The 24,836-nt window shown below is 34.7% G+C and overlaps 50 non-coding genes across 50 annotated transcripts; all 50 read left to right on the forward strand.

Moving 5' to 3' along the window:
* Positions 1 to 165: 165 nt before the first annotated feature.
* On the forward strand, positions 166 to 237 carry TRNAC-GCA (transfer RNA cysteine (anticodon GCA)). Its single transcript has one exon. It is a non-coding gene; the product is annotated as a tRNA-Cys (tRNA).
* Positions 238 to 404: 167 nt separating this feature from the next.
* On the forward strand, positions 405 to 476 carry TRNAC-GCA (transfer RNA cysteine (anticodon GCA)). The gene has a single exon. It is a non-coding gene; the product is annotated as a tRNA-Cys (tRNA).
* A 627-nt stretch (positions 477 to 1,103) lies between these two features.
* Positions 1,104 to 1,175, forward strand: TRNAC-GCA (transfer RNA cysteine (anticodon GCA)). The gene has a single exon. It is a non-coding gene; the product is annotated as a tRNA-Cys (tRNA).
* Positions 1,176 to 1,343: 168 nt separating this feature from the next.
* Positions 1,344 to 1,415, forward strand: TRNAC-GCA (transfer RNA cysteine (anticodon GCA)). The gene has a single exon. It is a non-coding gene; the product is annotated as a tRNA-Cys (tRNA).
* A 632-nt stretch (positions 1,416 to 2,047) lies between these two features.
* TRNAC-GCA (transfer RNA cysteine (anticodon GCA)) lies at positions 2,048 to 2,119 on the forward strand. Its single transcript has one exon. It is a non-coding gene; the product is annotated as a tRNA-Cys (tRNA).
* Positions 2,120 to 2,522: 403 nt separating this feature from the next.
* On the forward strand, positions 2,523 to 2,594 carry TRNAC-GCA (transfer RNA cysteine (anticodon GCA)). The gene has a single exon. It is a non-coding gene; the product is annotated as a tRNA-Cys (tRNA).
* A 405-nt stretch (positions 2,595 to 2,999) lies between these two features.
* On the forward strand, positions 3,000 to 3,071 carry TRNAC-GCA (transfer RNA cysteine (anticodon GCA)). Its single transcript has one exon. It is a non-coding gene; the product is annotated as a tRNA-Cys (tRNA).
* Positions 3,072 to 3,475: 404 nt separating this feature from the next.
* On the forward strand, positions 3,476 to 3,547 carry TRNAC-GCA (transfer RNA cysteine (anticodon GCA)). Its single transcript has one exon. It is a non-coding gene; the product is annotated as a tRNA-Cys (tRNA).
* Positions 3,548 to 3,714: 167 nt separating this feature from the next.
* On the forward strand, positions 3,715 to 3,786 carry TRNAC-GCA (transfer RNA cysteine (anticodon GCA)). The gene has a single exon. It is a non-coding gene; the product is annotated as a tRNA-Cys (tRNA).
* A 403-nt stretch (positions 3,787 to 4,189) lies between these two features.
* TRNAC-GCA (transfer RNA cysteine (anticodon GCA)) lies at positions 4,190 to 4,261 on the forward strand. Its single transcript has one exon. It is a non-coding gene; the product is annotated as a tRNA-Cys (tRNA).
* A 641-nt stretch (positions 4,262 to 4,902) lies between these two features.
* Positions 4,903 to 4,974, forward strand: TRNAC-GCA (transfer RNA cysteine (anticodon GCA)). Its single transcript has one exon. It is a non-coding gene; the product is annotated as a tRNA-Cys (tRNA).
* A 781-nt stretch (positions 4,975 to 5,755) lies between these two features.
* Positions 5,756 to 5,828, forward strand: TRNAC-GCA (transfer RNA cysteine (anticodon GCA)). Its single transcript has one exon. It is a non-coding gene; the product is annotated as a tRNA-Cys (tRNA).
* A 167-nt stretch (positions 5,829 to 5,995) lies between these two features.
* TRNAC-GCA (transfer RNA cysteine (anticodon GCA)) lies at positions 5,996 to 6,067 on the forward strand. Its single transcript has one exon. It is a non-coding gene; the product is annotated as a tRNA-Cys (tRNA).
* A 403-nt stretch (positions 6,068 to 6,470) lies between these two features.
* Positions 6,471 to 6,542, forward strand: TRNAC-GCA (transfer RNA cysteine (anticodon GCA)). Its single transcript has one exon. It is a non-coding gene; the product is annotated as a tRNA-Cys (tRNA).
* An 876-nt stretch (positions 6,543 to 7,418) lies between these two features.
* TRNAC-GCA (transfer RNA cysteine (anticodon GCA)) lies at positions 7,419 to 7,490 on the forward strand. The gene has a single exon. It is a non-coding gene; the product is annotated as a tRNA-Cys (tRNA).
* A 402-nt stretch (positions 7,491 to 7,892) lies between these two features.
* On the forward strand, positions 7,893 to 7,964 carry TRNAC-GCA (transfer RNA cysteine (anticodon GCA)). Its single transcript has one exon. It is a non-coding gene; the product is annotated as a tRNA-Cys (tRNA).
* Positions 7,965 to 8,842: 878 nt separating this feature from the next.
* Positions 8,843 to 8,914, forward strand: TRNAC-GCA (transfer RNA cysteine (anticodon GCA)). The gene has a single exon. It is a non-coding gene; the product is annotated as a tRNA-Cys (tRNA).
* Positions 8,915 to 9,555: 641 nt separating this feature from the next.
* Positions 9,556 to 9,627, forward strand: TRNAC-GCA (transfer RNA cysteine (anticodon GCA)). Its single transcript has one exon. It is a non-coding gene; the product is annotated as a tRNA-Cys (tRNA).
* Positions 9,628 to 10,030: 403 nt separating this feature from the next.
* TRNAC-GCA (transfer RNA cysteine (anticodon GCA)) lies at positions 10,031 to 10,102 on the forward strand. Its single transcript has one exon. It is a non-coding gene; the product is annotated as a tRNA-Cys (tRNA).
* Positions 10,103 to 10,747: 645 nt separating this feature from the next.
* TRNAC-GCA (transfer RNA cysteine (anticodon GCA)) lies at positions 10,748 to 10,819 on the forward strand. Its single transcript has one exon. It is a non-coding gene; the product is annotated as a tRNA-Cys (tRNA).
* A 167-nt stretch (positions 10,820 to 10,986) lies between these two features.
* On the forward strand, positions 10,987 to 11,058 carry TRNAC-GCA (transfer RNA cysteine (anticodon GCA)). Its single transcript has one exon. It is a non-coding gene; the product is annotated as a tRNA-Cys (tRNA).
* Positions 11,059 to 11,460: 402 nt separating this feature from the next.
* On the forward strand, positions 11,461 to 11,532 carry TRNAC-GCA (transfer RNA cysteine (anticodon GCA)). The gene has a single exon. It is a non-coding gene; the product is annotated as a tRNA-Cys (tRNA).
* A 167-nt stretch (positions 11,533 to 11,699) lies between these two features.
* On the forward strand, positions 11,700 to 11,771 carry TRNAC-GCA (transfer RNA cysteine (anticodon GCA)). Its single transcript has one exon. It is a non-coding gene; the product is annotated as a tRNA-Cys (tRNA).
* Positions 11,772 to 12,173: 402 nt separating this feature from the next.
* On the forward strand, positions 12,174 to 12,245 carry TRNAC-GCA (transfer RNA cysteine (anticodon GCA)). Its single transcript has one exon. It is a non-coding gene; the product is annotated as a tRNA-Cys (tRNA).
* Positions 12,246 to 12,885: 640 nt separating this feature from the next.
* Positions 12,886 to 12,957, forward strand: TRNAC-GCA (transfer RNA cysteine (anticodon GCA)). The gene has a single exon. It is a non-coding gene; the product is annotated as a tRNA-Cys (tRNA).
* Positions 12,958 to 13,123: 166 nt separating this feature from the next.
* On the forward strand, positions 13,124 to 13,195 carry TRNAC-GCA (transfer RNA cysteine (anticodon GCA)). The gene has a single exon. It is a non-coding gene; the product is annotated as a tRNA-Cys (tRNA).
* Positions 13,196 to 13,594: 399 nt separating this feature from the next.
* Positions 13,595 to 13,666, forward strand: TRNAC-GCA (transfer RNA cysteine (anticodon GCA)). The gene has a single exon. It is a non-coding gene; the product is annotated as a tRNA-Cys (tRNA).
* An 876-nt stretch (positions 13,667 to 14,542) lies between these two features.
* On the forward strand, positions 14,543 to 14,614 carry TRNAC-GCA (transfer RNA cysteine (anticodon GCA)). The gene has a single exon. It is a non-coding gene; the product is annotated as a tRNA-Cys (tRNA).
* A 403-nt stretch (positions 14,615 to 15,017) lies between these two features.
* Positions 15,018 to 15,089, forward strand: TRNAC-GCA (transfer RNA cysteine (anticodon GCA)). The gene has a single exon. It is a non-coding gene; the product is annotated as a tRNA-Cys (tRNA).
* Positions 15,090 to 15,734: 645 nt separating this feature from the next.
* TRNAC-GCA (transfer RNA cysteine (anticodon GCA)) lies at positions 15,735 to 15,806 on the forward strand. Its single transcript has one exon. It is a non-coding gene; the product is annotated as a tRNA-Cys (tRNA).
* Positions 15,807 to 15,973: 167 nt separating this feature from the next.
* TRNAC-GCA (transfer RNA cysteine (anticodon GCA)) lies at positions 15,974 to 16,045 on the forward strand. Its single transcript has one exon. It is a non-coding gene; the product is annotated as a tRNA-Cys (tRNA).
* A 402-nt stretch (positions 16,046 to 16,447) lies between these two features.
* On the forward strand, positions 16,448 to 16,519 carry TRNAC-GCA (transfer RNA cysteine (anticodon GCA)). The gene has a single exon. It is a non-coding gene; the product is annotated as a tRNA-Cys (tRNA).
* A 167-nt stretch (positions 16,520 to 16,686) lies between these two features.
* On the forward strand, positions 16,687 to 16,758 carry TRNAC-GCA (transfer RNA cysteine (anticodon GCA)). Its single transcript has one exon. It is a non-coding gene; the product is annotated as a tRNA-Cys (tRNA).
* Positions 16,759 to 17,160: 402 nt separating this feature from the next.
* TRNAC-GCA (transfer RNA cysteine (anticodon GCA)) lies at positions 17,161 to 17,232 on the forward strand. The gene has a single exon. It is a non-coding gene; the product is annotated as a tRNA-Cys (tRNA).
* A 640-nt stretch (positions 17,233 to 17,872) lies between these two features.
* TRNAC-GCA (transfer RNA cysteine (anticodon GCA)) lies at positions 17,873 to 17,944 on the forward strand. The gene has a single exon. It is a non-coding gene; the product is annotated as a tRNA-Cys (tRNA).
* Positions 17,945 to 18,110: 166 nt separating this feature from the next.
* TRNAC-GCA (transfer RNA cysteine (anticodon GCA)) lies at positions 18,111 to 18,182 on the forward strand. Its single transcript has one exon. It is a non-coding gene; the product is annotated as a tRNA-Cys (tRNA).
* Positions 18,183 to 18,581: 399 nt separating this feature from the next.
* On the forward strand, positions 18,582 to 18,653 carry TRNAC-GCA (transfer RNA cysteine (anticodon GCA)). The gene has a single exon. It is a non-coding gene; the product is annotated as a tRNA-Cys (tRNA).
* Positions 18,654 to 19,055: 402 nt separating this feature from the next.
* On the forward strand, positions 19,056 to 19,127 carry TRNAC-GCA (transfer RNA cysteine (anticodon GCA)). The gene has a single exon. It is a non-coding gene; the product is annotated as a tRNA-Cys (tRNA).
* Positions 19,128 to 19,294: 167 nt separating this feature from the next.
* Positions 19,295 to 19,366, forward strand: TRNAC-GCA (transfer RNA cysteine (anticodon GCA)). The gene has a single exon. It is a non-coding gene; the product is annotated as a tRNA-Cys (tRNA).
* A 402-nt stretch (positions 19,367 to 19,768) lies between these two features.
* TRNAC-GCA (transfer RNA cysteine (anticodon GCA)) lies at positions 19,769 to 19,840 on the forward strand. The gene has a single exon. It is a non-coding gene; the product is annotated as a tRNA-Cys (tRNA).
* A 166-nt stretch (positions 19,841 to 20,006) lies between these two features.
* TRNAC-GCA (transfer RNA cysteine (anticodon GCA)) lies at positions 20,007 to 20,078 on the forward strand. The gene has a single exon. It is a non-coding gene; the product is annotated as a tRNA-Cys (tRNA).
* Positions 20,079 to 20,861: 783 nt separating this feature from the next.
* Positions 20,862 to 20,933, forward strand: TRNAC-GCA (transfer RNA cysteine (anticodon GCA)). The gene has a single exon. It is a non-coding gene; the product is annotated as a tRNA-Cys (tRNA).
* Positions 20,934 to 21,098: 165 nt separating this feature from the next.
* Positions 21,099 to 21,170, forward strand: TRNAC-GCA (transfer RNA cysteine (anticodon GCA)). Its single transcript has one exon. It is a non-coding gene; the product is annotated as a tRNA-Cys (tRNA).
* Positions 21,171 to 21,337: 167 nt separating this feature from the next.
* TRNAC-GCA (transfer RNA cysteine (anticodon GCA)) lies at positions 21,338 to 21,409 on the forward strand. Its single transcript has one exon. It is a non-coding gene; the product is annotated as a tRNA-Cys (tRNA).
* Positions 21,410 to 21,576: 167 nt separating this feature from the next.
* TRNAC-GCA (transfer RNA cysteine (anticodon GCA)) lies at positions 21,577 to 21,648 on the forward strand. The gene has a single exon. It is a non-coding gene; the product is annotated as a tRNA-Cys (tRNA).
* A 402-nt stretch (positions 21,649 to 22,050) lies between these two features.
* Positions 22,051 to 22,122, forward strand: TRNAC-GCA (transfer RNA cysteine (anticodon GCA)). The gene has a single exon. It is a non-coding gene; the product is annotated as a tRNA-Cys (tRNA).
* Positions 22,123 to 22,289: 167 nt separating this feature from the next.
* Positions 22,290 to 22,361, forward strand: TRNAC-GCA (transfer RNA cysteine (anticodon GCA)). Its single transcript has one exon. It is a non-coding gene; the product is annotated as a tRNA-Cys (tRNA).
* Positions 22,362 to 23,142: 781 nt separating this feature from the next.
* Positions 23,143 to 23,214, forward strand: TRNAC-GCA (transfer RNA cysteine (anticodon GCA)). The gene has a single exon. It is a non-coding gene; the product is annotated as a tRNA-Cys (tRNA).
* A 640-nt stretch (positions 23,215 to 23,854) lies between these two features.
* TRNAC-GCA (transfer RNA cysteine (anticodon GCA)) lies at positions 23,855 to 23,926 on the forward strand. Its single transcript has one exon. It is a non-coding gene; the product is annotated as a tRNA-Cys (tRNA).
* Positions 23,927 to 24,709: 783 nt separating this feature from the next.
* On the forward strand, positions 24,710 to 24,781 carry TRNAC-GCA (transfer RNA cysteine (anticodon GCA)). The gene has a single exon. It is a non-coding gene; the product is annotated as a tRNA-Cys (tRNA).
* The last annotated feature ends 55 nt before the right edge of the window (positions 24,782 to 24,836 follow it).

Here is a 24,836-nt window from a genome sequence, read left to right on the forward strand (position 1 = left end):
AATTTTTATGTTATACATTAGCCAACATAAAACACTTGTGTCCAGATCATTCACTCTATGCGTAACAACACTTCAGTATGTTTATGTATGAACAATTTAAGCACATTTTTACGTAATTTCAAAATAGTATCAGTCGTTATTTTCCTATATTTATTTTAAACATGAGGGGATATAGCTCAGTGGTAGAGCATTCGACTGCAGATCGAGAGGTCCCTGGTTTGAACCCGGGTGTCCCCTTTAATTTTAATGTTATATATTAGCTCAAATAAACGCCTTGTATCCATATCATTCACTGTATGCGTAACAACACTTCAGTATGTTTATGTATGAACAATTTAAGCACATTTTTACGTCATTTCAAAATAGTATCAGTCGTTATTTTCCTATGTTAATTTTCGACATGGGGGGATATAGCTCAGTGGTAGAGCATTCGACTGCAGATCGAGAGGTCCCTGGTTCGAACCCGGGTGTCCCCTTCTACTTTAATGTTATGCATTAGCGAACATAAAACACTTGTGTCCAGATCATTCACTCTATGTCAAAACACTTCATTTTGTTTATGTATTAAAAATGTAAGCACAATTTGACGTAATTTTAAAATTGTATCATTAGTTATTTTTCTATATTTATTTTAAACTTGTGGGGATATAGCTCAGTGGTAGAGCTCGACTTGAGATCGAGAGGTCCTCGCTTTAACCCGGGTGTCCCCTTCTATTTTAATGTTATACATTAGCTAACATAAAACACTTGTGTCCAGATCATTCACTCTATGCCTAAACGCTTCATTTTGTTTATGTATGAACAATTTAAGCACATTATGACGTAATTTTAAAATTGTATCAGTAGTTATTTTCTTATATTTATTTTAAAGATGTGGGGATATAGCTTAGTGGTAGAGCATTCGACTGCAGATCGAGAGGTCCCGGGTGTCCCCTTTAATTTTAATGTTGTATATTAGCACAAATAAACCCCTTGTATTCATATCATTCACTCTATGCCGAACAACACTTCATTTTGTTTATGTATGAACAATTTAAGCACATTTTTTACGTAATTTCAAAATAGTATCAGTCGTTATTTTCCGATATTTTTTTGAAACATGTGGGGATATAGCTCAGTGGCAGAGCATTCGACTGCAGATCGAGAGGTCCCTGGTTTGAACCCGGGTGTCCCCTTTAATTTTAATGTTATATATTAGCACAAATAAACCCCTTGTATCCATATCATTCACTGTATGCGTAAGAACACTTCATTTTATTTATGCATGAACAATTTAAGCACATTATGACGTAATTTCAAAATAATATCAGTCGTTATTTTTCTATAATTATTTTAAACATGTGGGGGATATAGCTCAGTGGTAGAGCATTCGACTGCAGATCGAGAGGTCCCTGGTTCGAACCCGGATGTTCTCTTCTATTTTAATGTTATATATTAGCCAACATAAAACACTTGTGTCCAGATCTTTCACTCTATGCCTAAACACTTCATTTTGTTTATGTATGAACAATTTAAGCACATTATGACGTAATTTCAAAATCGTATCAGTAGTTATTTTCTTATATTTATTTTAAAGATGTGGGGATATAGCTTAGTGGTAGAGCATTCGCCTGCAGATCGAGAGGTCCCGGGTGTCCCCTTTAATTTTAATGTTGTATATTAGCACAAATAAACCCCTTGTATTCATATCATTCACTCTATGCGTAACAACACTTCAGTATGTTTATGTATGAACAATTTAAGCACATTTTTACGTAATTTCAAAATAGTATCAGTCGTTATTTTCCTATATTTATTTTTAAACATGAGGTGATATAGCTCAGTGGTAGAGCATTCGACTGCAGATCGAGAGGTCCCTGGTTTGAACCCGGGCGTCCCCTTTAATTTTAATGTAATATATTAGCACAGATAAACCCCTTGTATCTATATCATTCACTGTATGCGTAACAACACTTCATTTTGTTTGTGTATGAATAATTTAAGCACATTATGACGTAATTTCAAAATCGTATCAGTCGTTATTTTTCTATATTTATTTTAAACTTGTGGGGATATAGCTCAGTGGTAGAGCATTCGACTGCAGATCGAGAGGTCCCTGGTTCGAACCCGGGTGTCCCCTTCTACTTTAATGTTATATATTAGCCAACATAAAACACTTGTGTCCAGATCTTTCACTCTATGCCTAAACACTTCATTTTGTTTATGTATGAACAATTTAAGCACATTAGGACGTAATTTCAAAATCGTATCAGTCGTTATTTATCTATATTTATTTTAAACTTGTGGGGATATAGCTCAGTGGTAGAGCTCGACTGCAGATCGAGAGGTCCTCGGTTTAAACCCGGGTGTCCCCTTCAATTTTTATGTTATACATTAGCCAACATAAAACAGTTGTGTCCAGATCATTCACTCTATGCGTAACAACACCTCAGTATGTTTATGTATGAACAATTTAAGCACATTTTTACGTAATTTCAAAATAGTATCAGTCGTTATTTTCCTATATTTATTTTTAAACATGAGGGGATATAGCTCAGTGGTAGAGCATTCGACTGCAGATCGAGAGGTCCCTGGTTTGAACCCGGGCGTCCCCTTTAATTTTAATGTAATATATTAGCACAGATAAACCCCTTGTATCTATATCATTCACTGTATGCGTAACAACACTTCATTTTGTTTGTGTATGAATAATTTAAGCACATTATGACGTAATTTCAAAATCGTATCAGTCGTTATTTTTCTATATTTATTTTAAACTTGTGGGGATATAGCTCAGTGGTAGAGCTCGACTGCAGATCGAGAGGTCCTCGGTTTAAACCCGGGTGTCCCCTTCAATTTTTATGTTATACATTAGCCAACATAAAACACTTGTGTCCAGATCATTCACTCTATGCGTAACAACACCTCAGTATGTTTATGTATGAACAATTTAAGCACATTTTTACGTAATTTCAAAATAGTATCAGTCGTTATTTTCCTATATTTATTTTTAAACATGAGGGGATATAGCTCAGTGGTAGAGCATTCGACTGCAGATCGAGAGGTCCCTGGTTTGAACCCGGGCGTCCCCTTTAATTTTAATGTAATATATTAGCACAGATAAACCCCTTGTATCTATATCATTCACTGTATGCGTAACAACACTTCATTTTGTTTGTGTATGAATAATTTAAGCACATTATGACGTAATTTCAAAATCGTATCAGTCGTTATTTTTCTATATTTATTTTAAACTTGTGGGGATATAGCTCAGTGGTAGAGCTCGACTGCAGATCGAGAGGTCCTCGGTTTAAACCCGGGTGTCCCCTTCAATTTTTATGTTATACATTAGCCAACATAAAACACTTGTGTCCAGATCATTCACTCTATGCGTAACAACACTTCAGTATGTTTATGTATGAACAATTTAAGCACATTTTTACGTAATTTCAAAATAGTATCAGTCGTTATTTTCCTATATTTATTTTAAACATGAGGGGATATAGCTCAGTGGTAGAGCATTCGACTGCAGATCGAGAGGTCCCTGGTTTGAACCCGGGTGTCCCCTTTAATTTTAATGTTATATATTAGCTCAAATAAACGCCTTGTATCCATATCATTCACTGTATGCGTAACAACACTTCATTTTATTTATGCATGAACAATTTAAGCACATTATGACGTAATTTCAAAATAATATCAGTCGTTATTTTTCTATAATTATTTTAAACATGTGGGGATATAGCTCAGTGGTAGAGCATTCGACTGCAGATCGAGAGGTCCCTGGTTCGAACCCGGGTGTCCTCTTCTATTTTAATGTTATATATTAGCCAACATAAAACACTTGTGTCCAGATCTTTCACTCTATGCCTAAACACTTCATTTTGTTTATGTATGAACAATTTAAGCACATTATGACGTAATTTCAAAATCGTATCAGTCGTTATTTATCTATATTTATTTTAAACTTGTGGGGATATAGCTCAGTGGTAGAGCTCGACTGCAGATCGAGAGGTCCTCGGTTTAAACCCGGGTGTCCCCTTCAATTTTTATGTTATACATTAGCCAACATAAAACACTTGTGTCCAGATCATTCACTCTATGCGTAACAACACTTCAGTATGTTTATGTATGAACAATTTAAGCACATTTTTACGTAATTTCAAAATAGTATCAGTCGTTATTTTCCTATATTTATTTTTAAACATGAGGGGATATAGCTCAGTGGTAGAGCATTCGACTGCAGATCGAGAGGTCCCTGGTTTGAACCCGGGCGTCCCCTTTAATTTTAATGTAATATATTAGCACAGATAAACCCCTTATATCTATATCATTCACTGTATGCGTAACAACACTTCATTTTGTTTGTGTATGAATAATTTAAGCACATTATGACGTAATTTCAAAATCGTATCAGTCGTTATTTTTCTATATTTATTTTAAACTTGTGGGGATATAGCTCAGTGGTAGAGCTCGACTGCAGATCGAGAGGTCCTCGGTTTAAACCCGGGTGTCCCCTTCAATTTTTATATTATACATTAGCCAACATAAAACACTTGTGTCCAGATCATTCACTCTATGCGTAACAACACTTCAGTATGTTTATGTATGAACACTTTAAGCACATTTTTACGTAATTTCAAAATTGTATCAGTAGTTATTTTCCTATATTTATTTTAAACATGTGGAGATATAGCTCAGTAGTGGAGCTCGACTGCAGATCGAGAGGTCCTCGGTTTAAACCCGGGTGTCCCCTTCTATTTTAATGTTATACATTAGCCAACATAAAACACTTGTATCCATATCATTCACTCTATGCCTACCAACACTTCAGTTTGTTCATGTATGAACAATTTAAGCACATTTTTACGTAATTTCAAAATAGTATCAGTCGTTATTTTCCTATATTAATTTTCGACATGGGGGGATATAGCTCAGTGGTAGAGCATTCGACTGCAGATCGAGAGGTCCCTGGTTCTAACCCGGGTGTCCCCTTCTATTTTAATGTTATGCATTAGCGAACATAAAACACTTGTGTCCAGATCATTCACTCTATGTCAAAACACTTCATTTTGTTTATGTATTAAAAATGTAAGCACAATTTGACGTAATTTTAAAATTGTATCATTAGTTATTTTTCTATATTTATTTTAAACTTGTGGGGATATAGCTCAGTGGTAGAGCTCGACTTGAGATCGAGAGATCCTCGCTTTAACCCGGGTGTCCCCTTCTACTTTAATGTTATACATTAGCCAACATAAAACACTTGTGTCCAGATCATTCACTCTATGCCTAAACGCTTCATTTTGTTTATGTATGAACAATTTAAGCACATTATGACGTAATTTTAAAATTGTATCAGTAGTTATTTTCTTATATTTATTTTAAAGATGTGGGGATATAGCTTAGTGGTAGAGCATTCGACTGCAGATCGAGAGGTCCCGGGTGTCCCCTTTAATTTTAATGTTGTATATTAGCACAAATAAACCCCTTGTATTCATATCATTCACTCTATGCCGAACAACACTTCATTTTGTTTATGTATGAACAATTTAAGCACATTTTTTACGTACTTTCAAAATAGTATCAGTTGTTATTTCCATATATTTATTTTAAACATGTGGGGATACAGCTCAAATAAACCCCTTCTATTCATATCATTCACTCTATGCCTAACAACACTTCATTTTGTTTATGTATGAACAATTTAAGCACATTTTTTACGTAATTTCAAAACAGTATCAGTCGTTATTTTCCGATATTTATTTTAAACATGTGGGGATATAGCTCAGTGGTAGAGCATTCGACTGCAGATCGAGAGGTCCCTGGTTTGAACCCGGGTGTCCCATTTAATTTTAATGTTATATATTAGCAGAAATAAACCCCTTGTATCCATGTCATTCACTGTATGCGCAACAACACTTCATTTTATTTATGTATGAACAATTTAAGCACATTATGACGTAATTTCAAAATAGTGTTAGTCGTTATTTTTCTATATTTATTTTAAACATGTGGGGATATAGCTCAGTGGTAGAGCATTCGACTGCAGATCGAGAGGTCCCTGGTTCGAACCCGGGTGTCCCCTTCTATATTAATGTTATATATTAGCCAACATAAAACACTTGTGTCCAGATCTTTCACTCTATGCCTAAACACTTCATTTTGTTTATGTATGAACAATTTAAGCACATTATGACGTAATTTCAAAATCGTATCAGTCGTTATTTTTCTATATGTATTTTAAACTTGTGGGGATATAGCTCAGTGGTAGAGCTCGACTGCAGATCGAGAGGTCCTCGGTTTAAACCCGGGTGTCCCCTTCAATTTTTATGTTATACATTAGCCAACATAAAACACTTGTGTCCAGATCATTCACTCTATGCGTAACAACACTTCAGTATGTTTATGTATGAACAATTTAAGCACATTTTTACGTAATTTCAAAATAGTATCAGTCGTTATTTTCCTATATTTATTTTTAAACATGAGGGGATATAGCTCAGTGGTAGAGCATTCGACTGCAGATCGAGAGGTCCCTGGTTCGAACCCGGGTGTCCCCTTCTGTTTTAATGTTATGCATTAGCGAACATAAAACACTTGTGTTCAGATCATTCACTCTATGTCAAAACACTTCATTTTGTTTATGTATTTAAAATGTAAGCACAATTTGACGTAATTTTAAAATTGTATCATTAGTTATTTTTCTATATTTATTTTAAACTTGTGGGGATATAGCTCAGTGGTAGAGCTCGACTGCAGATCGAGAGGTCCCTGGTTCGAACCCGGGTGTCCCCTTCTATTTTAATGTTATATATTAGCCAACATAAAACACTTGTGTCCAGATCATTCACTCTATGCCTAAACGCTTCATTTTGTTTATGTATGAACAATTTAAGCACATTATGACGTAATTTTAAAATTGTATCAGTAGTTATTTTCCTATATTTATTTTAAACATGTGGGGATATAGCTCAGTGATAGAGCTCGACTGAAGATCGAGAAGTCCTCGGTTTAAACCCGGGTGTCCCCTTCTATTTTAATGTTATACATTAGCCAACATAAAACGCTTGTATCCATATCATTCACTCTATGCCTACCAACACTTCAGTTTGTTCATGTATGAACAATTTAAGCACATTTTTACGTAATTTCAAAATAGTATTAGTCGTTATTTACCTATATTTAGTTTAAACATGTGGGGATATATCTCAGTGATAGAGCATTCGACTGCAGATCGAGAGGTCCCTGGTTTGAACCCGGGTGTCCCCTTTAATTTTAATGTTATATATTAGCACAAATAAACCCCTTGTATCCATATCATTCACTGTATGCGTAACAACACTTCATTTTATTTATGCATGAACAATTTAAGCACATTATGACGTAATTTCAAAATAATATCAGTCGTTATTTTTCTATAATTATTTTAAACATGTGGGGATATAGCTCAGTGGTAGAGCATTCGACTGCAGATCGAGAGGTCCCTGGTTCGAACACGGGTGTCCCCTTCTATTTTAATGTTATATATTAGCCAACATAAAACACTTGTGTCCAGATCTTTCACTCTATGCCTAAACACTTCATTTCGTTTATGTATGAATAATTTAAGCACATTATGACGTAATTTCAAAATTGTATCAGTAGTTATTTTCCTATATTTATTTTAAAGATGTGGGGATATAGCTCAGTGGTAGAGATCGACTGCAGATCGAGAGGTCCTCGGTTTAAACCCGGGTGTCCCCTTCTATTTTAATGTTATACATTAGCCAACATAAAACACTTGTATCCATATCATTCACTCTATGCCTACCAACACTTCAGTTTGTTCATGTATGAACAATTTAAGCACATTTTTACGTAATTTCAAAATAGTATTAGTCGTTATTTACCTATATATAGTTTAAACATGTGGGGATATAGCTCAGTGATAGAGCATTCGACTGCAGATCGAGAGGTCCCTGGTTTGAACCCGGGTGTCCCCTTTAATTTTAATGTTATATATTAGCACAAATAAACCCCTTGTATCCATATCATTCACTGTATGCGTAACAACACTTCATTTTGTTTGTGTATGAATAATTTAAGCACATTATGACGTAATTTCAAAATCGTATCAGTCGTTATTTTTCTATATTTATTTTAAACTTGTGGGGATATAGCTCAGTGGTAGAGCTCGACTGCAGATCGAGAGGTCCCTGGTTCGAACCCGGGTGTCCCCTTCTATTTTAATGTTATATATTAGCCAACATAAAACACTTGTGTCCAGATCATTCACTCTATGCCTAAACGCTTCATTTTGTTTATGTATGAACAATTTAAGCACATTATGACGTAATTTTAAAATTGTATCAGTAGTTATTTTCCTATATTTATTTTAAACATGTGGGGATATAGCTCAGTGATAGAGCTCGACTGAAGATCGAGAAGTCCTCGGTTTAAACCCGGGTGTCCCCTTCTATTTTAATGTTATACATTAGCCAACATAAAACGCTTGTATCCATATCATTCACTCTATGCCTACCAACACTTCAGTTTGTTCATGTATGAACAATTTAAGCACATTTTTACGTAATTTCAAAATAGTATTAGTCGTTATTTACCTATATTTAGTTTAAACATGTGGGGATATATCTCAGTGATAGAGCATTCGACTGCAGATCGAGAGGTCCCTGGTTTGAACCCGGGTGTCCCCTTTAATTTTAATGTTATATATTAGCACAAATAAACCCCTTGTATCCATATCATTCACTGTATGCGTAACAACACTTCATTTTATTTATGCATGAACAATTTAAGCACATTATGACGTAATTTCAAAATAATATCAGTCGTTATTTTTCTATAATTATTTTAAACATGTGGGGATATAGCTCAGTGGTAGAGCATTCGACTGCAGATCGAGAGGTCCCTGGTTCGAACACGGGTGTCCCCTTCTATTTTAATGTTATATATTAGCCAACATAAAACACTTGTGTCCAGATCTTTCACTCTATGCCTAAACACTTCATTTCGTTTATGTATGAATAATTTAAGCACATTATGACGTAATTTCAAAATTGTATCAGTAGTTATTTTCCTATATTTATTTTAAAGATGTGGGGATATAGCTCAGTGGTAGAGATCGACTGCAGATCGAGAGGTCCTCGGTTTAAACCCGGGTGTCCCCTTCTATTTTAATGTTATACATTAGCCAACATAAAACACTTGTATCCATATCATTCACTCTATGCCTACCAACACTTCAGTTTGTTCATGTATGAACAATTTAAGCACATTTTTACGTAATTTCAAAATAGTATTAGTCGTTATTTACCTATATATAGTTTAAACATGTGGGGATATAGCTCAGTAATAGAGCATTCGACTGCAGATCGAGAGGTCCCTGGTTTGAACCCGGGTGTCCCCTTTAATTTTAATGTTATATATTAGCACAAATAAAACCCTTGTATCCATATCATTCACTGTATGCGTAACAACACTTCATTTTATTTATGCATGAACAATTTAAGCACATTATGACGTAATTTCAAAATAATATCAGTCGTTATTTTTCTATAATTATTTTAAACATGTGGGGATATAGCTCAGTGGTAGAGCATTCGACTGCAGATCGCGAGGTCCCTGGTTCGAACCCGGGTGTCCCCTTCTATTTTAATGTTATATATTAGCCAACATAAAACACTTGTGTCCAGATCTTTCACTCTATGCCTAAACACTTCATTTTGTTTATGTATGAACAATTTAAGCACATTATGACGTAATTTCAAAATCGTATCAGTCGTTATTTTTCTATATGTATTTTAAACTTGTGGGGATATAGCTCAGTGGTAGAGCTCGACTGCAGATCGAGAGGTCCTCGGTTTAAACCCGGGTGTCCCCTTCAATTTTTATGTTATACATTAGCCAACATAAAACACTTGTGTCCAGATCATTCACTCTATGCGTAACAACACTTCAGTATGTTTATGTATGAACAATTTAAGCACATTTTTACGTAATTTCAAAATAGTATCAGTCGTTATTTTCCTATATTTATTTTTAAACATGAGGGGATATAGCTTAGTGGTAGAGCATTCGACTGCAGATCGAGAGGTCCCTGGTTTGAACCCGGGTGTCCTCTTTAATTTTAATGTAAAATATTAGCACAGATAAACCCCTTGTATCTATATCATTCACTGTATGCGTAACAACACTTCATTTTATTTATGCATGAACAATTTAAGCACATTATGACGTAATTTTAAAATAGTATCAGTCGTTATTTTTCTATATGTATTTATTTTAAATATGTGGGGATATACCTTAGTGGTAGAGCATACGACTGCAGATCGAGAGGTCCCTGGTTCGAACCCGGGTGTTCCCTTCTGTTTTAATGTTATGCATTAGCGAACAAAAAACACTTGTGTCCAGATCATTCACTCTATGCCTAAACGCTTCATTTTGTTTATGTATGAACAATTTAAGCACATTATGACGTAATATTAAAATTGTATCAGTAGTTATTTTCCTATATTTATTTTAAACATGTGGGGATATAGCTCAGTGATAGAGCTCGACTGCAGATCGAGAAGTCCTCGGTTTAAACCCGGGTGTCCCCTTCTATTTTAATGTTATACATTAGCCAACATAAAACACTTGTATCCATATCATTCACTCTATGCCTACCAACACTTCAGTTTGTTCATGTATGAACAATTTAAGCACATTTTTACGTAATTTCAAAATAGTATTAGTCGTTATTTACCTATATTTAGTTTAAACATGTGGGGATATAGCTCAGTGATAGAGCATTCGACTGCAGATCGAGAGGTCCCTGGTTTGAACCCGGGTGTCCCCTTTAATTTTAATGTTATATATTAGCACAAATAAACCCCTTGTATCCATATCATTCACTGTATGCGTAACAACACTTCATTTTATTTATGCATGAACAATTTAAGCACATTATGACGTAATTTCAAAATAATATCAGTCGTTATTTTTCTATAATTATTTTAAACATGTGGGGATATAGCTCAGTGGTAGAGCATTCGACTGCAGATCGAGAGGTCCCTGGTTCGAACCCGGGTGTCCCCTTCTATTTTAATGTTATATATTTGCCAACATAAAACACTTGTGTCCAGATCTTTCACTCTATACCTAAACACTTCATTTCGTTTATGTATGAATAATTTAAGCACATTATGACCTAATTTCAAAATTGTATCAGTAGTTATTTTCCTATATTTATTTTAAAGATGTGGGGATATAGCTCAGTGGTAGAGCTCGACTGCAGATCGAGAGGTCCTCGGTTTAAACCCGGGTGTCCCCTTCTATTTTAATGTTATACATTAGCCAACATAAAACACTTGTATCCATATCATTCACTCTATGCCTACCAACACTTCAGTTTGTTCATGTATGAACAATTTAAGCACATTTTTACGTAATTTCAAAATAGTATTAGTCGTTATTTACCTATATTTAGTTTAAACATGTGGGGATATAGCTCAGTGATAGAGCATTCGACTGCAGATCGAGAGGTCCCTGGTTTGAACCCGGGTGTCCCCTTTAATTTTAATGTTATATATTAGCACAAATAAACCCCTTGTATCCATATCATTCACTGTATGCGTAACAACACTTCATTTTATTTATGCATGAACAATTTAAGCACATTATGACGTAATTTCAAAATAATATCAGTCGTTATTTTTCTATAATTATTTTAAACATGTGGGGATATAGCTCAGTGGTAGAGCATTCGACTGCAGATCGAGAGGTCCCTGGTTCGAACCCGGGTATCCTCTTCTATTTTAATGTTATATATTAGCCAACATAAAACACTTGTGTCCAGATCTTTCACTCTATGCTTAAACACTTCATTTTGTTTATGTATGAACAATTTAAGCACATTATGACGTAATTTCAAAATCGTATCAGTCGTTATTTTTCTATATTTATTTTAAACTTGTGGGGATGTAGCTCAGTGGTAGAGCTCGACTGCAGATCGAGAGGTCCTCGGTTTAAACCCGGGTGTCCCCTTCAATTTTTATGTTATACATTAGCCAACATAAAACACTTGTGTCCAGATAATTCACTCTATGCGTAACAACACTTCAGTATGTTTATGTATGAACAATTTAAGCACATTTTTACGTAATTTCAAAATAGTATCAGTCGTTATTTACCTATATTTAGTTTAAACATGTGGGGATATAGCTCAGTGATAGAGCATTCGACTGCAGATCGAGAGGTCCCTGGTTTGAACCCGGGTGTCCCCTTTAATTTTAATGTTATATATTAGCACAAATAAACCCCTTGTATCCATATCATTCACTGTATGCGTAGCAACACTTCATTTTATTTATGCATGAACAATTTAAGCACATTATGACGTAATTTCAAAATAATATCAGTCGTTATTTTTCTGTAATTATTTTAAACATGTGGGGATATAGCTCAGTGGTAGAGCATTCGACTGCATTCGAGAGGTCCCTGGATCGAACCCGGGTGTCCCCTTCTATTTTAATGTTATATATTAGCCAACATAAAACACTTGTGTCCAGATCTTTCACTCTATGCTTAAACACTTCATTTTGTTTATGTATGAACAATTTAAGCACATTATGACGTAATTTCAAAATCGTATCAGTCGTTATTTTTCTATATTTATTTTAAACTTGTGGGGATGTAGCTCAGTGGTAGAGCTCGACTGCAGATCGAGAGGTCCTCGGTTTAAACCCGGGTGTCCCCTTCAATTTTTATGTTATACATTAGCCAACATAAAACACTTGTGTCCAGATCATTCACTCTATGCGTAACAACACTTCAGTATGTTTATGTATGAACAATTTAAGCACATTTTTACGTAATTTCAAAATAGTATCAGTCGTTATTTACCTATATTTAGTTTAAACATGTGGGGATATAGCTCAGTGATAGAGCATTCGACTGCAGATCGAGAGGTCCCTGGTTTGAACCCGGGTGTCCCCTTTAATTTTAATGTTATATATTAGCACAAATAAACCCCTTGTATCCATATCATTCACTGTATGCGTAACAACACTTCAGTATGTTTATGTATGAACAATTTAAGCACATTTTACGTAATTTCAAAATAGTATCAGTCGTTATTTTCCTATATTAAATTTAGACATGTGGGGATATAGCTCAGTGGTAGAGCATTCGACTGCAGATCGAGAGGTCCCTGGTTCGAACCCGGGTGTCCCCTTCTATTTTAATGTTATGCATTAGCGAACATAAAACACTTGTGTCCAGATCATTCACTCTATGTCAAAACACTTCATTTTGTTTATGTATTAAAAATGTAAGCACAATTTGACGTAATTTTAAAATTGTATCATTAGTTATTTTTCTATATTTATTTTAAACTTGTGGGGATATAGCTCAGTGGTAGAGCTCGACTGCAGATCGAGAGGTCCCTGGTTCGAACCCGGGTGTCCCTTTCTATTTTAATGTTATGCATTTGCCAACATAAAACACTTGTGTCCAGATCATTCACTCTATCCTAAACACTTTATTTTGTTAATGCATGAACAATTCAAGCACATTATGACGTAATTTCAAAATAGTATCAGTCGTTATTTTTCTACATTTATTTTAATCATGTGGGGATATAGCTCAGTGGTAGAGCATTCGACTGCAGATCGAGAGGTCCCTGGTTCGAACCCGGGTGTCCCCTTCTATTTTAATGTTATATATTAGCCAACATAAAACACTTGTGTCCAGATCATTCACTCTATGCCTAAACGCTTCATTTTGTTTATGTATGAACAATTTAAGCACATAATGACGTAATTTTAAAATTGTATCAGTAGTTATTTTCCTATATTTATTTTAAAGATATGGGGATATAGCTCAGTTGTAGAGCTCGACTGCAGATCGAGAGGTCCTCGGTTTAAACCCGGGTGTCCCCTTCTATTTTAATGTTATATATTAGCCAACATAAAACACTTGTGTCCAGATCTTTCACTCTATGCCTAAACACTTCATTTCGTTTATGTATGAATAATTTAAGCACATTATGACGTAATTTCAAAATTGTATCAGTAGTTATTTTCCTATATTTATTTTAAAGATGTGGGGATATAGCTCAGTGGTAGAGATCGACTGCAGATCGAGAGGTCCTCGGTTTAAACCCGGGTGTCCCCTTCTATTTTAATGTTATACATTAGCCAACATAAAACACTTGTATCCATATCATTCACTCTATGCCTACCAACACTTCAGTTTGTTCATGTATGAACAATTTAAGCACATTTTTACGTAATTTCAAAATAGTATTAGTCGTTATTTACCTATATATAGTTTAAACATGTGGGGATATAGCTCAGTAATAGAGCATTCGACTGCAGATCGAGAGGTCCCTGGTTTGAACCCGGGTGTCCCCTTTAATTTTAATGTTATATATTAGCACAAATAAAACCCTTGTATCCATATCATTCACTGTATGCGTAACAACACTTCATTTTATTTATGCATGAACAATTTAAGCACATTATGACGTAATTTCAAAATAATATCAGTCGTTATTTTTCTATAATTATTTTAAACATGTGGGGATATAGCTCAGTGGTAGAGCATTCGACTGCAGATCGCGAGGTCCCTGGTTCGAACCCGGGTGTCCCCTTCTATTTTAATGTTATATATTAGCCAACATAAAACACTTGTGTCCAGATCTTTCACTCTATGCCTAAACACTTCATTTTGTTTATGTATGAACAATTTAAGCACATTATGACGTAATTTCAAAATCGTATCAGTCGTTATTTTTCTATATGTATTTTAAACTTGTGGGGATATAGCTCAGTGGTAGAGCTCGACTGCAGATCGAGAGGTCCTCGGTTTAAACCCGGGTGTCCCCTTCAATTTTTATGTTATACATTAGCCAACATAAAACACTTGTGTCCAGATCATTCACTCTATGCGTAACAACACTTCAGTATGTTTATGTATGAACAATTTAAGCACATTTTTACGTAATTTCAAAATAGTATCAGTCGTTATTTTCCTATATTTATTTTTAAACATGAGGGGATATAGCTTAGTGGTAGAGCATTCGACTGCAGATCGAGAGGTCCCTGGTTTGAACCCGGGTGTCCTCTTTAATTTTAATGTAAAATATTAGCACAGATAAACCCCTTGTATCTATATCATTCACTGTATGCGTAACAACACTTCATTTTATTTATGCATGAACAATTTAAGCACATTATGACGTAATTTTAAAATAGTATCAGTCGTTATTTTTCTATATGTATTTATTTTAAATATGTGGGGATATACCTTAGTGGTAGAGCATACGACTGCAGATCGAGAGGTCCCTGGTTCGAACCCGGGTGTTCCCTTCTGTTTTAATGTTATGCATTAGCGAACAAAAAACACTTGTGTCCAGATCATTCACTCTATGCCTAAACGCTTCATTTTGTTTATGTATGAACAATTTAAGCACATTATGACGTAATATTAAAATTGTATCAGTAGTTATTTTCCTATATTTATTTTAAACATGTGGGGATATAGCTCAGTGATAGAGCTCGACTGCAGATCGAGAAGTCCTCGGTTTAAACCCGGGTGTCCCCTTCTATTTTAATGTTATACATTAGCCAACATAAAACACTTGTATCCATATCATTCACTCTATGCCTACCAACACTTCAGTTTGTTCATGTATGAACAATTTAAGCACATTTTTACGTAATTTCAAAATAGTATTAGTCGTTATTTACCTATATTTAGTTTAAACATGTGGGGATATAGCTCAGTGATAGAGCATTCGACTGCAGATCGAGAGGTCCCTGGTTTGAACCCGGGTGTCCCCTTTAATTTTAATGTTATATATTAGCACAAATAAACCCCTTGTATCCATATCATTCACTGTATGCGTAACAACACTTCATTTTATTTATGCATGAACAATTTAAGCACATTATGACGTAATTTCAAAATAATATCAGTCGTTATTTTTCTATAATTATTTTAAACATGTGGGGATATAGCTCAGTGGTAGAGCATTCGACTGCAGATCGAGAGGTCCCTGGTTCGAACCCGGGTGTCCCCTTCTATTTTAATGTTATATATTTGCCAACATAAAACACTTGTGTCCAGATCTTTCACTCTATACCTAAACACTTCATTTCGTTTATGTATGAATAATTTAAGCACATTATGACCTAATTTCAAAATTGTATCAGTAGTTATTTTCCTATATTTATTTTAAAGATGTGGGGATATAGCTCAGTGGTAGAGCTCGACTGCAGATCGAGAGGTCCTCGGTTTAAACCCGGGTGTCCCCTTCTATTTTAATGTTATACATTAGCCAACATAAAACACTTGTATCCATATCATTCACTCTATGCCTACCAACACTTCAGTTTGTTCATGTATGAACAATTTAAGCACATTTTTACGTAATTTCAAAATAGTATTAGTCGTTATTTACCTATATTTAGTTTAAACATGTGGGGATATAGCTCAGTGATAGAGCATTCGACTGCAGATCGAGAGGTCCCTGGTTTGAACCCGGGTGTCCCCTTTAATTTTAATGTTATATATTAGCACAAATAAACCCCTTGTATCCATATCATTCACTGTATGCGTAACAACACTTCATTTTATTTATGCATGAACAATTTAAGCACATTATGACGTAATTTCAAAATAATATCAGTCGTTATTTTTCTATAATTATTTTAAACATGTGGGGATATAGCTCAGTGGTAGAGCATTCGACTGCAGATCGAGAGGTCCCTGGTTCGAACCCGGGTATCCTCTTCTATTTTAATGTTATATATTAGCCAACATAAAACACTTGTGTCCAGATCTTTCACTCTATGCTTAAACACTTCATTTTGTTTATGTATGAACAATTTAAGCACATTATGACGTAATTTCAAAATCGTATCAGTCGTTATTTTTCTATATTTATTTTAAACTTGTGGGGATGTAGCTCAGTGGTAGAGCTCGACTGCAGATCGAGAGGTCCTCGGTTTAAACCCGGGTGTCCCCTTCAATTTTTATGTTATACATTAGCCAACATAAAACACTTGTGTCCAGATAATTCACTCTATGCGTAACAACACTTCAGTATGTTTATGTATGAACAATTTAAGCACATTTTTACGTAATTTCAAAATAGTATCAGTCGTTATTTACCTATATTTAGTTTAAACATGTGGGGATATAGCTCAGTGATAGAGCATTCGACTGCAGATCGAGAGGTCCCTGGTTTGAACCCGGGTGTCCCCTTTAATTTTAATGTTATATATTAGCACAAATAAACCCCTTGTATCCATATCATTCACTGTATGCGTAGCAACACTTCATTTTATTTATGCATGAACAATTTAAGCACATTATGACGTAATTTCAAAATAATATCAGTCGTTATTTTTCTGTAATTATTTTAAACATGTGGGGATATAGCTCAGTGGTAGAGCATTCGACTGCATTCGAGAGGTCCCTGGATCGAACCCGGGTGTCCCCTTCTATTTTAATGTTATATATTAGCCAACATAAAACACTTGTGTCCAGATCTTTCACTCTATGCTTAAACACTTCATTTTGTTTATGTATGAACAATTTAAGCACATTATGACGTAATTTCAAAATCGTATCAGTCGTTATTTTTCTATATTTATTTTAAACTTGTGGGGATGTAGCTCAGTGGTAGAGCTCGACTGCAGATCGAGAGGTCCTCGGTTTAAACCCGGGTGTCCCCTTCAATTTTTATGTTATACATTAGCCAACATAAAACACTTGTGTCCAGATCATTCACTCTATGCGTAACAACACTTCAGTATGTTTATGTATGAACAATTTAAGCACATTTTTACGTAATTTCAAAATAGTATCAGTCGTTATTTACCTATATTTAGTTTAAACATGTGGGGATATAGCTCAGTGATAGAGCATTCGACTGCAGATCGAGAGGTCCCTGGTTTGAACCCGGGTGTCCCCTTTAATTTTAATGTTATATATTAGCACAAATAAACCCCTTGTATCCATATCATTCACTGTATGCGTAACAACACTTCAGTATGTTTATGTATGAACAATTTAAGCACATTTTACGTAATTTCAAAATAGTATCAGTCGTTATTTTCCTATATTAAATTTAGACATGTGGGGATATAGCTCAGTGGTAGAGCATTCGACTGCAGATCGAGAGGTCCCTGGTTCGAACCCGGGTGTCCCCTTCTATTTTAATGTTATGCATTAGCGAACATAAAACACTTGTGTCCAGATCATTCACTCTATGTCAAAACACTTCATTTTGTTTATGTATTAAAAATGTAAGCACAATTTGACGTAATTTTAAAATTGTATCATTAGTTATTTTTCTATATTTATTTTAAACTTGTGGGGATATAGCTCAGTGGTAGAGCTCGACTGCAGATCGAGAGGTCCCTGGTTCGAACCCGGGTGTCCCTTTCTATTTTAATGTTATGCATTTGCCAACATAAAACACTTGTGTCCAGATCATTCACTCTATCCTAAACACTTTATTTTGTTAATGCATGAACAATTCAAGCACATTATGACGTAATTTCAAAATAGTATCAGTCGTTATTTTTCTACATTTATTTTAATCATGTGGGGATATAGCTCAGTGGTAGAGCATTCGACTGCAGATCGAGAGGTCCCTGGTTCGAACCCGGGTGTCCCCTTCTATTTTAATGTTATATATTAGCCAACATAAAACACTTGTGTCCAGATCATTCACTCTATGCCTAAACGCTTCATTTTGTTTATGTATGAACAATTTAAGCACATAATGACGTAATTTTAAAATTGTATCAGTAGTTATTTTCCTATATTTATTTTAAAGATATGGGGATATAGCTCAGTTGTAGAGCTCGACTGCAGATCGAGAGGTCCTCGGTTTAAACCCGGGTGTCCCCTTCTATTTTAATGTTATACATTAGCCAACATAAAACACTTGTATCCATATCATTCACTCTATGCCTACCAACACTTCAGTTTGTTCATGTATGAACAATTTAAGCACATTTTTACGTAATTTCAAAATAGTATTAGTCGTTATTTACCTATATTTAGTTTAAACATGTGGGGATATAGCTCAGTGATAGAGCATTCGACTGCAGATCGAGAGGTCCCTGGTTTGAACCCGGGTGTCCCCTTTAATTTTAATGTTATATATTAGCACAAATAAACCCCTTGTATCCATATCATTCACTGTATGCGTAACAACACTTCATTTTATTTATGCATGAACAATTTAAGCACATTATGACGTAATTTCAAAATAATATCAGTCGTTATTTTTCCATAATTATTTTAAACATGTGGGGATATAGCTCAGTGGTAGAGCATTCAACTGCAGATCGAGAGGTCCCTGGTTCGAACCCGGGTGTCCCCTTCTATTTTAATGTTATATATTAGCCAATATAAAACACTTGTGTCCAGATCTTTCACTCTATGCCTAAACACTTCATTTTGTTTATGTATGAATAATTTAAGCACATTATGACGTAATTTCAAAATCGTATCAGTCGTTATTTTTCTATATTTATTTTAAACTTGTGGGGATATAGCTCAGTGGTAGAGCTCGACTGCAGATCGAGAGGTCCTCGGTTTAAACCCGGGTGTCCCCTTCTATTTTAATGTTATACATTAGCCAACATAAAACACTTGTATCCATATCATTCACTCTATGCCTACCAACACTTCAGTTTGTTCATGTATGAACAATTTAAGCACATTTTTACGAAATTTCAAAATAGTATCAGTCGTTATTTTCCTATATTTATTTTAAACATTAGGGGATATAGCTCAGTGGTAGAGCATTCGACTGCAGATCGAGATGTCCCTGGTTTGAACCCGGGTGTCCCCTTTAATTTTAATGTTATATATTAGTTCAAATAAACCCCTTGTATCCATATCATTCACTGTATGCGTAACAACACTTCAGTATGTTTATGTATGAACAATTTAAGCACATTTTACGTAATTTCAAAATAGTATCAGTCGTTATTTTCCTATATTAATTTTAGACATGTGGGGATATAGCTCAGTGGTAGAGCATTTGACTGCAGATCGAGAGGTCCCTGGTTCGAACCCGGGTGTCCCCTTCTATTTTAATGTTATGCATTAGCGAACATAAAACACTTGTGTCCAGATCATTCACTCTATGTCAAAACACTTCATTTTGTTTATGTATTAAAAATGTAAGCACGATTTGATGTAATTTTAAAATTGTATCATTAGTTATTTTTCTATATTTATTTTAAACTTGTGGGGATATAGCTCAGTGGTAGAGCTCGACTTGAGATCGAGAGGTCCTCGCTTTAAACCCGGGTGTCCCCTTCTATTTTAATGTTATACATTAGCCAACATAAAACACTTGTGTCCAGATCATTCACTCTATGCCTAAACGCTTCATTTTGTTTATGTATGAACAATTTAAGCACATTATGACGTAATTTTAAAATTGTATCAGTAGTTATTTCCTTATATTTATTTTAAAGATGTGGGGATATAGCTTAGTGGTAGAGCATTCGACTGCAGATCGAGAGGTCCCGGGTGTACCCTTTAATTTTAATGTTGTATATTAGCACAAATAAACCTCTTGTATTCATATCATTCACTCTATGCCGAACAACACTTCATTTTGTTTATGTATGAACAATTTAAGCACATTTTTTACGTACTTTCAAAATAGTATCAGTGGTTATTTCCCTATATTTATTTTAAACATGTGGGGATATAGCTCAAATAAACCCCTTGTATTCATATCATTCACTCTATGCCGAACAACACTTCATTTTGTTTATGTATGAACAATTTAAGCACATTTTTTACGTAATTTCAAAACAGTGTCAGTCGTTATTTTCCGATATTTATTTTAAACATGTGGGGATATAGCTCAGTGGTAGAGCATTCGACTGCAGATCGAGAGGTCCCTGGTTCGAACCCGGGTGTCCCCTTCTATTTTAATGTTATATATTAGCCAACATAAAACACTTGTGTCCAGATCATTCACTCTATGCCTAAACGCTTCATTTTGTTTATGTATGAACAATTTTAGCACATTATGACGTAATTTTAAAATAGTATCAGTAGTTATTTTTCTATATTTATTTTAAACATGTGGGGATATAGCTCAGTGGTAGAGCATTCGACTGCAGATCGAGAGGTCCCTGGTTCGAACCTGGGTGTCCCCTTCTATTTTAATGTTATACATTAGCCAACATAAAACACTTGTGTCCAGATCGTTCACTCTATGCGTAACAACACTTCAGTATGTTTATGTATGAACAATTTAAGCACATTTTTACGTAATTTCAAAATAGTATCAGTCGTTATTTTCCTATATTTATTTTAAACATGAGGGGATATAGCTGAGTGGTAGAGCATTCGACTGCAGATCGAGAGGTCCCTGGTTTAAACCCGGGTGTCCCCTTTAATTTTAATGTTATACATTAGCACAAATAAACCCCTTGTATCCATATCATTCACTGTATGCGTAACAACACTTCATTTTATTTATGCATGAACAATTTAAGCACATTATGACGTAATTTCAAAATAATATCAGTCGTTATTTTTCTATAATTATTTTAAACATGTGGGGATATAGCTCAGTGGTAGAGCATTCGACTGCAGATCGAGAGGTCCCTGGTTCGAACCCGGGTGTCCCCTTCTATTTTAATGTTATATATTAGCCAACATAAAACACTTGTGTCCAGATCTTTCACTCTATGCCTAAACACTTCATTTTGTTTATGTATGAATAATTTAAGCACATTATGACGTAATTTCAAAATTGTATCAGTAGTTATTTTCCTATATTTATTTTAAAGATGTGGGGATATAGCTCAGTGGTAGAGCTCGACTGCAGATCGAGAGGTCCTCGGTTTAAACCCGGGTGTCCCCTTCTATTTTAATGTTATACATTAGCCAACATAAAACACTTGTATCCATATCATTCACTCTATGCCTACCAACACTTCAGTTTTTTCATGTATGAACAATTTAAGCACATTTTTACGTAATTTCAAAATAGTATTAGTCGTTATTTACCTATATTTAGTTTAAACATGTGGGGATATAGCTCAGTGATAGAGCATTCGACTGCAGATCGAGAGGTCCCTGGTTTGAACCCGGGTGTCCCCTTTAATTTTAATGTTATATATTAGCACAAATAAACCCCATGTATCCATATCATTCACTGTATGCGTAACAACACTTCATTTTATTTATGCATGAACAATTTAAGCACATTATGACGTAATTTCAAAATAATATCAGTCGTTATTTTTCTATAATTATTTTAAACATGTGGGGATATAGCTCAGTGGTAGAGCATTCGACTGCAGATCGAGAGGTCCCTGGTTCGAACCCGGGTGTCCCCTTCTATTTTAATGTTATGCATTAGCGAACATAAAACACTTGTGTCCAGATCATTCACTCTATGTCAAAACACTTCATTTTGTTTATGTATTAAAAATGTAAGCACAATTTGACGTAATTTTAAAATTGTATCATTAGTTATTTTTCTATATTTACTTTAAACTTGTGGGGATATAGCTCAGTGGTAGAGCTCGACTTGAGATCGAGAGGTCCTCGCTTTAAACCCGGGTGTCCCCTTCTATTTTAATGTTATACATTAGCCAACATAAAACACTTGTGTCCAGATCATTCACTCTATGCCTAAACGCTTCATTTTGTTTATGTATGAACAATTTAAGCACATTGTGACGTAATTTTAAAATTGTATCAGTAGTTATTTCCTTATATTTATTTTAAAGATGTGGGGATATAGCTTAGTGGTAGAGCATTCGACTGCAGATCGAGAGGTCCCGGGTGTCCCCTTTAATTTTAATGTTGTATATTAGCACAAATAAACCTCTTGTATTCATATCATTCACTCTATGCCGAACAACACTTCATTTTGTTTATGTATGAACAATTTAAGCATATTTTTACGTACTTTCAAAATAGTATCAGTGGTTATTTCCCTATATTTGTTTTAAACATGTGGGGATATAGCTCAAATAAACCCCTTGTATCCATATCATTCACTGTATGCGTAACAACACTTCATTTTATTTATGCATGAACAATTTAAGCACATTATGACGTAATTTAAAAATAATATCAGTCGTTATTTTTCTATAATTATTTTAAACATGTGGGGATATAGCTCAGTGGTAGAGCATTCGACTGCAGATCGAGAGGTCCCTGGTTCGAACCCGGGTGTCCCCTTCTATTTTAATGTTATATATTAGCCAACATAAAACACTTGTGTCCAGATCTTTCACTCTATGCCTAAACACTTCATTTTGTTTATGTATGAATAATTTAAGCACATTATGACGTAATTTCAAAATTGTATCAGTAGTTATTTTCCTATATTTATTTTAAAGATGTGGGGATATAGCTCAGTGGTAGAGCTCGACTGCAGATCGAGAGGTCTTCGGTTTAAACCCGGGTGTCCCCTTCTATTTTAATGTTATACATTAGCCAACATAAAACACTTGTATCCATATCATTCACTCTATGCCTACCAACACTTCAGTTTGTTCATGTATGAACAATTTAAGCACATTTTTATGTAATTTCAAAATAGTATTAGTCGTTATTTACCTATATTTAGTTTAAACATGTGGGGATACAGCTCAGTGATAGAGCATTCGACTGCAGATCGAGAGGTCCCTGGTTTGAACCCGGGTGTCCCCTTTAATTTTAATGTTATATATTAGTTCAAATAAACCCCTTGTATCCATATCATTCACTGTATGCGTAACAACACTTCAGTATGTTTATGTATGAACAATTTAAGCACATTTTACGTAATTTCAAAATAGTATCAGTCGTTATTTTCCTATATTAATTTTAGACATGTGGGGATATAGCTCAGTGGTAGAGCATTTGACTGCAGATCGAGAGGTCCCTGGTTCGAACCCGGGTGTCCCCTTCTATTTTAATGTTATGCATTAGCGAACATAAAACACTTGTGTCCAGATCATTCACTCTATGTCAAAACACTTCATTTTGTTTATGTATTAAAAATGTAAGCACAATTTGATGTAATTTTAAAATTGTATCATTAGTTATTTTTCTATATTTATTTTAAACTTGTGGGGATATAGCTCAGTGGTAGAGCTCGACTTGAGATCGAGAGGTCCTCGCTTTAAACCCGGGTGTCCCCTTCTATTTTAATGTTATACATTAGCCAACATAAAACACTTGTGTCCAGATCATTCACTCTATGCCTAAACGCTTCATTTTGTTTATGTATGAACAATTTAAGCACATTATGACGTAATTTTAAAATTGTATCAGTAGTTATTTCCTTATATTTATTTTAAAGATGTGGGGATATAGCTTAGTGGTAGAGCATTCGACTGCAGATCGAGAGGTCCCGGGTGTACCCTTTAATTTTAATGTTGTATATTAGCACAAATAAACCTCTTGTATTCATATCATTCACTCTATGCCGAACAACACTTCATTTTGTTTATGTATGAACAATTTAAGCACATTTTTTACGTACTTTCAAAATAGTATCAGTGGTTATTTCCCTATATTTATTTTAAACATGTGGGGATATAGCTCAAATAAACCCCTTGTATTCATATCATTCACTCTATGCCGAACAACACTTCATTTTGTTTATGTATGAACAATTTAAGCACATTTTTTACGTAATTTCAAAACAGTGTCAGTCGTTATTTTCCGATATTTATTTTAAACATGTGGGGATATAGCTCAGTGGTAGAGCATTCGACTGCAGATCGAGAGGTCCCTGGTTCGAACCCGGGTGTCCCCTTCTATTTTAATGTTATATATTAGCCAACATAAAACACTTGTGTCCAGATCATTCA

The sequence above is a fragment of the Saccoglossus kowalevskii genome, chromosome 2 (genome assembly GCF_978046115.1).
Source record: "Saccoglossus kowalevskii chromosome 2, keSacKowa6.1, whole genome shotgun sequence".
In the NCBI taxonomy this organism is placed as follows: domain Eukaryota; kingdom Metazoa; phylum Hemichordata; class Enteropneusta; family Harrimaniidae; genus Saccoglossus; species Saccoglossus kowalevskii.